The sequence below is a fragment of the Nuphar pumila genome, unplaced genomic scaffold (genome assembly GCF_984573655.1).
Source record: "Nuphar pumila unplaced genomic scaffold, dmNupPumi1.hap1.1 HAP1_SCAFFOLD_619, whole genome shotgun sequence".
NCBI classification, from domain to species: Eukaryota; Viridiplantae; Streptophyta; class Magnoliopsida; order Nymphaeales; family Nymphaeaceae; genus Nuphar; species Nuphar pumila.
In genome coordinates, this window is record NW_028323423.1 from 1 (window position 1) to 8,367 (window position 8,367).

The following is an 8,367-nucleotide window of genomic DNA, read 5'->3' on the forward strand; positions in this document are numbered from 1 at the left end:
CTGCTTCAGAATCTCATCATAGACTGTCCTGGCATCCTCAAGCTTCCCAGAGGCTTCGAAAAGAACACCACGCAACCGTTTGGCTCTGATGCTCGACGGGAAGTTCGTGTTGATGGCTTTGATGCACTGATTTGCCAAGGCCAGACAGCCGGTGTCTGCAGCCGCAAGTGCCACGTCTTCGTGGAGCTGCCATACTGCACACACAAAGGCTTTAGAAGTGAGTGATAGGACTTGAGACACCTGGACAGATGTGCAGACTCAGAGGTCACCGTGAAGCCAATTGCCACCACCACAGTGCTGCCCTGGCGCATTTCGCTTGCAGGCGCTAGTGAGCAACGAATCGTTACAAAAGGACACGCACGTTCGTCTTCTTGCAATTTCGAGCGAAAGCTGCTCAGAACTACGGAGCCATATTCGACCACGCCTTCCGAGTCCCTTACCCCAAGCTCTCGCACAAGTCGCAAGTACTGATTCATGCACTTGAAGTCTGCCTTGGCCGTGTCTCCAAGCGCGTGTAGCTGGCTCCGCGCGCTTGCGAGATCAGAGACTGGGTCTGACATGCTGCAACGGTGCCCACCTCAGAGGAAGAGACCAACTCCTGAAACCGCCTGCAGAATATAAATCACTATCCACAAGAACTACCACAGCATCGCATCACTTCTCGACTAACCACCTTCCTAGACAGGCCCGTCAAAGGCTTGCAAGCAAATAGCTTGGATAAAAAGCAGGAAGGCATGCCAGCTACGAAGACGAACACCATGGAGACTGCGATAATTTCGCATGCCTGTCGTCGAGAGCGTTGGCGTTCGTCTCGTCGAAGGATACGAGTCGAGAACCTATCTCCAGATTCCTCAAGAACCCAAACTCCGCGGGCCACTGCGCAACTTGCAATTGACAATGCGTTCCAAGCTGTCCCTATATGCCGCCAGCCTGATTTGAAATGAAATGTCAAGGTGTTGGCTAGATTTCAGTGCGCAGAGTTTCATTGTACGTATCAGTTCTTGTTGGCGGTGTGCAGCTAGAAGTCTAAAATGAGGATCGAGGAGGTCGCATCAACAACGAAGGCCCAGCGCGTGGCAACACACCGCATATTAAAGGTTTGGGCCTTTTAGACGATGGCACAGCAGCGCAGATGGCCGCTGGTTTCGTAGGCCAGGAGCAGGGTCGAGAAGCCTGCGGCGTCGTGGTGGATATGATAAGACAAAAGAAGATGGCCGGCCGTGCTTTGCTCATGACAGGTGCTCCTGGTACAGGGGAAAACTGCTTTGGCTCTGGGCATAGCGCAAGAACTCGGGACCAAAGTGCCGTTTTGCCCCATGGTTGGCTCAGAGGTGTATTCCTCAGAAGTAAAGAAGACTGAGATCTTGATGGAGCATTTCCGAAGGGCAATAGGTATGTTGATTAATGCCTCGTTACGTTCATCCTCTTGCATCCTCTTCCTTGTTCGAGTCGAGTGTTCACTCTATGCAAACATCGAGACCGCGCATACATTTCCGTTTCATGAGTCCAAAGATGTACCCTTACACCCTGTGCAACGCAATGTTGCATATAATTGTCTGACCGATTTACTTTCACGCGTTCTTCCGATGCATCCTCTGGGGCGTCGATTCCCCTGTTGTGTCTGTACCTTCGCCAGGGGATACTGTGTCCAATGTGGAGTTCAAACATTTCAGGCCTAGGTCCTAGGCCTGATGAGCTGGAAATACATGGCATGAAAAGGATTTTATTGTCAGCTTCGCAGTATGCGCCATGCAGTAGAAGCTATCGCGAGGTGTGTGAAGAACCAGTGACTGATAGTTGAAGGAGTGCACCTGCTCATTCATCCTTGCAACCATGTTCTCCAGCTCATAGTCTGGGGTTCTGAGCGTCTAAGCGTCCATGCACACTCGGAATGCTTTCAGGGCTAAGGATCAAGGAGAACAAGGAGGTGTATGAGGGAGAAGTCACAGAGCTCACACCAGAGGAGACACAATCAAGTGGCCCTGGGTATGGCAAAGTTATCAAGCACGTGGTCATAGGCCTTCGCACCACCAAAGGCAACAAGCAGTTGAAACTGGACCCCTCGATATACGACGCACTGCAGAAGGAGAAGGTGTCTGTTGGAGACGTCATCTACATTGAAGCAAACAGTGGCGCAGTAAAGCGAGTGGGTCGCTGCGATGCTTATGCCACGGAGTACGACTTGGAAGCAGAGGAGTATGTGCCCATGCCCAAGGTACGAACCGCCCTGTTGAGCGTGTCACCCGGCCCACTCCGTCTGCTCCTTTTCCTTTCAATCTGAAAGAACCCATTCTTGATGCACACAGTGGTACTCAAGGGCACAGACTCTACTGTGTGCCTTAAGAATGGGTTAAAATCCCCCCTTCTGTCCCCAAAATTTATGCGTTTCCTGGCACCCAGACCGGCAAATGACACGTTGTGGCACAACACCAAGGAATCTGTCGTGCTGAGTATATTCAGTGCTCAGCCAGAATGAGTTGAGCCCTTACGCCCTGTCCCAGAATTCATTCCTTTTTCATTCATTTTTTGGCAACTGGACCTGCAAACGACACGGTTTGGCGGAATGCCATTCATCGTCCGCTCCCGTGCCTTGGACAAGCGCGACTGACCTTGCGTGTCCCGCGAACTGGTCAATCCATTATCGGCGCGAGCAGAGTGGCATGTGACACAGTCTGTCACCGCTGTCTGTGCGCATGTGCAGGGGGACGTGCACAAACGGAAGGAGATCGTCCAGGACGTGACGCTGCACGACCTTGACTCAGCAAACGCTCAGCCGCGCGGCGGCACGACATTGTGTCTGTTATGGGGCAGGTGATGAAAGTGAAGAAGACCGAAATCACGGAGAAGCTGCGGCAGGAGATCAACAAAGTGGTCAACCGCTACATCGACCAGGGTGTCGCAGAGCTCGTTCCGGGTGTGTTGTTCATCGACGAGGTCCACATGCTCGACATCGAGTGCTTCACGTACCTGAACCGCGCCCTCGAGTCGTCTCTCGCACCGATAGTCATCTTTGCCACCAACCGCGGAGTTTGTCAGATCCGAGGCACCGAGATCAACGCTCCCCATGGCATTCCCGTTGACTTGCTTGACCGCCTCGTCATCATCCGGACCTCCCGTATAACCTGGAGGAGATGTTCACATCCTTGCAATTCGAGCTCACGTTGAGGGGATCGAGGTGCAGCAAGAGAGCCTCGCGTACCTCGGTCAGATCGCTGAGAAGACGTCCCTGCGGCATGCGGTTCAGCTGTTGACGCCGTGCTCAATGATGGCGATCACCAACGGGCGGGACGACGTCTGCGTCAGCGACTTGGAGGAGATCAACTCCTTGTTCCATGATGCCAAGTACTCGGCACGCCTGTTGACTGAGAACGCTGACAAGTACATATCGTAATTGGCTGTGCAGTTTTGGAACCTGGAACATTGACTGCTGCGTGGGAAAGCTGACGATTAGATGCCGTGGCGTTGGAGTATCCGTTGACATGTTGTGTAAACATTTGGACTCTGCCCTTTGCATGATGGTGTCCTCAGCATTACTGTGTTAAACACGACCTTCTGAGCCTCAAACGCACGTGTGGCGTTGATAGCAACCGCTGCAGTTTCGAGAAGTGCTTTACACTGCATGAACCTGACGGGATGTATTATGTGCTCAGCAACTTGGGCTCAGCAACAACGGACGTCTCGCCCTCACGCGCCTCTCACCCTACCGTGGTGAATTAGTGATATGAATGGTCACGCGTCACATCAGGCAAGTTCAGGGTACCTGCAGGTATATTTAATCTGAGAATATCTACATGATGTTGGGTCACTTATCCAGAGTAATAATTGTAACGCTGTCTCCGAAAGCATCCATACGACTACAGTAAGACACTCTTACATTTGGACAAACCGAACGGTGCACCGCAATACATGCATCTCCAAACAGGACATAGAGATACCACAAAAAGAGACATCGGGGATCCCGAAACATGACTGAGTGTGCCATTTCATGGATCTGCAATTCCAATACCTAAGAATGGCACGTGCTCGACGGTCGCCGTGTGCAGACAAGCACAGCAATGATCCCGCCACGTCGGCATGAGTGCTACAGCAAGCGCGACATGCGCTCCACCACCTCGGGCGCAGGAGCTGGCGCCGCCCGCTCCTCCTCCGTGGCTTCGTCCTTCACGATCGGCCGATAGTTCGCGTCAGCCTGCGTCTCCGACTCGGCGGCAATATGTCGCTGGCGCACCAAGCTCCCGACAGGCCGCGTTTGCCTCCCGCGCTCATACCGAAGCTCCGAGTCAGTGTCCATGTTGAGCATGATGCCCAGGCAGGGCCAACCAGCCTTGAGATTCCAGCCACCCGAGGCAGCAAACGTGAAACTAGGGTTCCACCAACTCTTGAGGACGACGGCGGCCGCGACTTTGTCGGTCCCCACGCGCGCCTTTAGCAGAACGTTGGAGTTCACCTGCACCACGACGCGGGTGACGGTAGCACACAAGATTCGCAAAGACAACATGCCTCGTTCTCTGGCCTCCTGTCCAGCTGTTGGTGACCATTCAAGCGTCCTGACAGGCAGTGTTGGAAATTAGCTATCCTAAGATAGACGGCTTCATTGTGTGTGCAGAACCTTGTGTGCTCGGGCTCTGAGTGAAGCCATTTATGTGGACGACTTAGCTAGAATCCCTGAGTCGATTGTAACGGCTATCTTGCTAAGTGTGTCGCTACCTCAAATGGTTATGTTTTCCAACAGGCAGTTCTGCAGCAATCGCAATTCCCCTCTGTGTTGCATGTCAACATCATCGTTCCAGAAATTCCCGAGAAAGTGGTCCAATCCCTAATCCTGTTCCCAAAATTCAAGCACGCGCAAGCTTCATTGGTGAAGTGCTCGAGCATCCCTGTTTTGTGAACCCCCGGCCCGCTTCCTGAAACAAGCCAATATATACTCAGACCAATTAAATTTCCGATTCAGATCGTCGACACACCTGCCAACCAACGACAGCTTGGAGAGAGGATGAATCTGTAGTCAGCGGCGAAGCGTCCGTAAGTGACGAGGTCACAGAGAGCCCGAGATCGAGGTAATTTGTGATGCCAACGACATCGTCGTCCTCAAACAGGTTGTACACTCGCCGGACGCGGGCGTAGTGCTGGAAGACTGACATGCGGAACACCAGCCCCTTCTCCACCTCAGCAAGGATTGAAAAGTTGCGATCGCCTGCGCACAGGCGGTGGCAAGTTGCAGTTCGGCTCCAGCCACATAAGTCAACATGGTACCTATGCCAACAGGGCGCGTGGAAACGGGTAAGGAAACGTCCAGCGGTTCCACCAAAGCATCTGATTCGATCGCCAGAACGGGGTTTGTTTGTGCGACAACCGATTCCTTGCATCAAGACGCCGCCTACCATGATGGCTGCACTGCTTTCAGGTGGCGTGCCATCCTATTGAGCAAACACGAGTTCGCCCTTTTTTTGCTATGCCAACTTAGCATCTTAGATAGGCATTCTGCTAGACCCACTGCTCATCGGTTTGGCTTCAAAAGACCCTCAACCAGGAGCGCGTTCTTATGAACAAGCACGGTTAAATCATGTATTGTTTGCTGCTGGCTGTGTTTGAATAACAGCGTGACAGAATGTTCCAGAAGACACTCTTGCAATAAAACCAAGATGTTGATGCAACACAGATGCCCCAGCCCCCAGATCACAACAATATCGACTGAAGCTCCACGCAGAGGTCAGGGAGAGAAAGGAGAGATCAAGTAGCGAGCCGCATACCTTCAGAGACGCCAGAAGACGGCTCGGGGGAGTATGCAACACAGATGCTGGAAGTATCGGGGGACAGGCAGGACGCTGCGAAGCCCATCGGGTTCGATGGCAGCATATCCAGGGAAAGCGCAGGCTCTAGTTGCGCGCCCAAGGTGAGCGAGCCCAGTCTGGTGACCAGCCACAAGCTCTCTAGCCGCCTCGATGACGTGCTTAGCACCGCACCCGTCGCACATGTTGGGGAAGCATACCGGACACCGACCTGAATCACACCATCGGAGTCACAGTGTTTGTGACTCAGCAGATCTGATGCAGACATCAATCGTCCCGTTGTAAAACACAGCACCCACATGCTATGCTGCAGTGTCAGGGTCATCGTGGAAAAGCATAAACATGGGCCAAGGCGACATCTTTGGTGAGACAGGGTTGAACATCGAAGCTTGGGATGTCCGCTTTGCTGCATCTCTCGGATACATGCAAGGGGTTATTTCTGACACCAACGGCCCGGCCCCTGCGTTCATGCGCGGATGGCAGTGGCTAGTCCCTTCCGGTGTTGTGCTTCATGCTGGAATTCAGCTCACATGCCAATTCTGACATTCGCCGGAAACGACCAATCGGGTTGTCCTTGCAATGACGAGGTTCATAACTACTAAATGAAGACGAGAGATCTAAACAGGCATCATTCTCATGTGCATTCCGATCTACCGTGCTATGCAGCTGCTGCTTTAAGATCTGCGTCCCTTGTCTCTGACTGTCATTCGTCAAGTCCCAGCTACACTGTTCCCAGCTGGTTGAGGCCTGCGCCCCTGGCCTCGGTTGAAAACACCAGTCCCTTACTACAAGCATGCCGGTGACCATCAGATTCAAATCTCTTCCCTCGCTCAAGTGCTGTGGCTGGAGACGAGTCGGAATGATGTGTTGGAAGCGGACAAGGCAAGTACCCGGGTGTCATGAGCTCCAAGCTGGGACAGCTGCGTGAGACCAAAACAGCCCAGTCCAGAATCCAATTGCAGGAAAGCTGCTGACAAGGTAGGCCTCACAGTGCCCTGCACCCCAGCAACCCGTTCGTGTTGCTCCCTTACGACTTGGACTTGGATGTGTGGCCTGTGCTTTGTGATCCTTTCACAGCAATTGCGAACAGCCAGCTTTGTTAACTTCGTTGATGTTGCATCAGGAGCATGAGACTGAGTAACCGTCATGGCCTCAAGGAGGTCCCTGGCCAAAAAATGATTGTGCCATCAGCAAGCTTGACCATAAATCTGCGATGTCCTGATTTGACTGTGTCCGAGGGTCATTCGTCAATACTTGTGCGTGTCAGTACTAACAACCCGATGATGAAACAGCACTTTGAACCAGCAGTTCAAAATAACGATGCAGCGGTGTCCAAAACGAAGTCATTTCGCCAGGCCCAAACTGAAGACCAGACAAAGCGTCCATGACCAATCGATTCTTGTAAAAATCATCAACGAGAGGGACGGTGGAAGTGGATGCAGCCCTCCAGGGTGTGTTGGGAAGGCAAACCCTGCAGGCTGCCAATGAGCTTCAATGTGCGCTACAGAGAAAAACATGAGATAAGTTGGGACAGAGACCATTGAACGCACCCTAAAATTAGTAGTAAGAGCGACGAATGACAACGGATTGAGTTCGTCAGGTTGCCATCTCACATTCAAGCCTCCTGCGTAAACGCCTTGAAAGGATTTGCGCGCGCCCGTAGCTCTCTCTTTCTCCCAGAATTTTGCTGTTATCGCCAGGCCACGATCCGAGGGTGGTATCATGTTGACAACCGCAGTTGCCCCTTCCTGAAAGAAGTGCTCCAACAGGTACGCCAGAGCTCGCTTCTTGCACAACCAGTCATAACTCGAGAACAACATCCGATTCTTCTGCTCCCGGTCAATGTCCAAAATGGGTGGGACCACGACATATTTTTCTGGCTCCTCGTGCCGTCCATGGGAGCTCCAATCAATGCCCATTTTCGAACTCGAACCCTGCTTCTTGTGCAAGATTTCCGGAATGAGGAGAAAAGGCACCTAGACGACGAAGTGGACTGCAAAAAGAACAATAAGAAGGGCCTCTACATGCTACCAACATACTCATTTCACCTCAAGGCACCACGTCCGCATTCCTGCCATTCAAACCATATGCGTAGAAATTGGCAGTGCTCCAAGGCACAGCAATCTGGCGAATATGCATTCGCGTCATGAGTTCAGATGACTCTTAATTGTGAAGGTTGCCATTACCACCGAGCCTCTGTCCGAGGCCCTCGGCGAGCGCACAGTCTTATGGATTATCGAGCAATCTATCGGAAGGCATTTTTCCGATGCCGATGCCCGGGCACGGCTTGCTTCTCATCGCGAGACACCTATGCCGGCGAACGAGAAATAGCTTCCACCGTCCTTGACACCACGTGGGGCAACGAGTAGGAGAGTGAGCGCCAGGGCCATCGGGCTCTACCCTGTTTGGACGTATGCTCAACATTGCGTTCGCTGCATGGTGTGTGCGTGATGCCTCTGCATGTAGCTGTGCGCACTAAGGGAGCCAGTGACACCTCATCTCCACAGAGAAACCCACGCACATTCCTATGCTTCACAGCAGTCAGGCACCCACGCATGGAACATGGGCCCACAACGTA

General features: G+C 52.7%; 1 pseudogene; it reads left to right on the plus strand.

Moving 5' to 3' along the window:
- Positions 1 to 1,031: 1,031 nt before the first annotated feature.
- Positions 1,032 to 3,391, plus strand: LOC149809977 (ruvB-like protein 1; annotated as a pseudogene).
- The last annotated feature ends 4,976 nt before the right edge of the window (positions 3,392 to 8,367 follow it).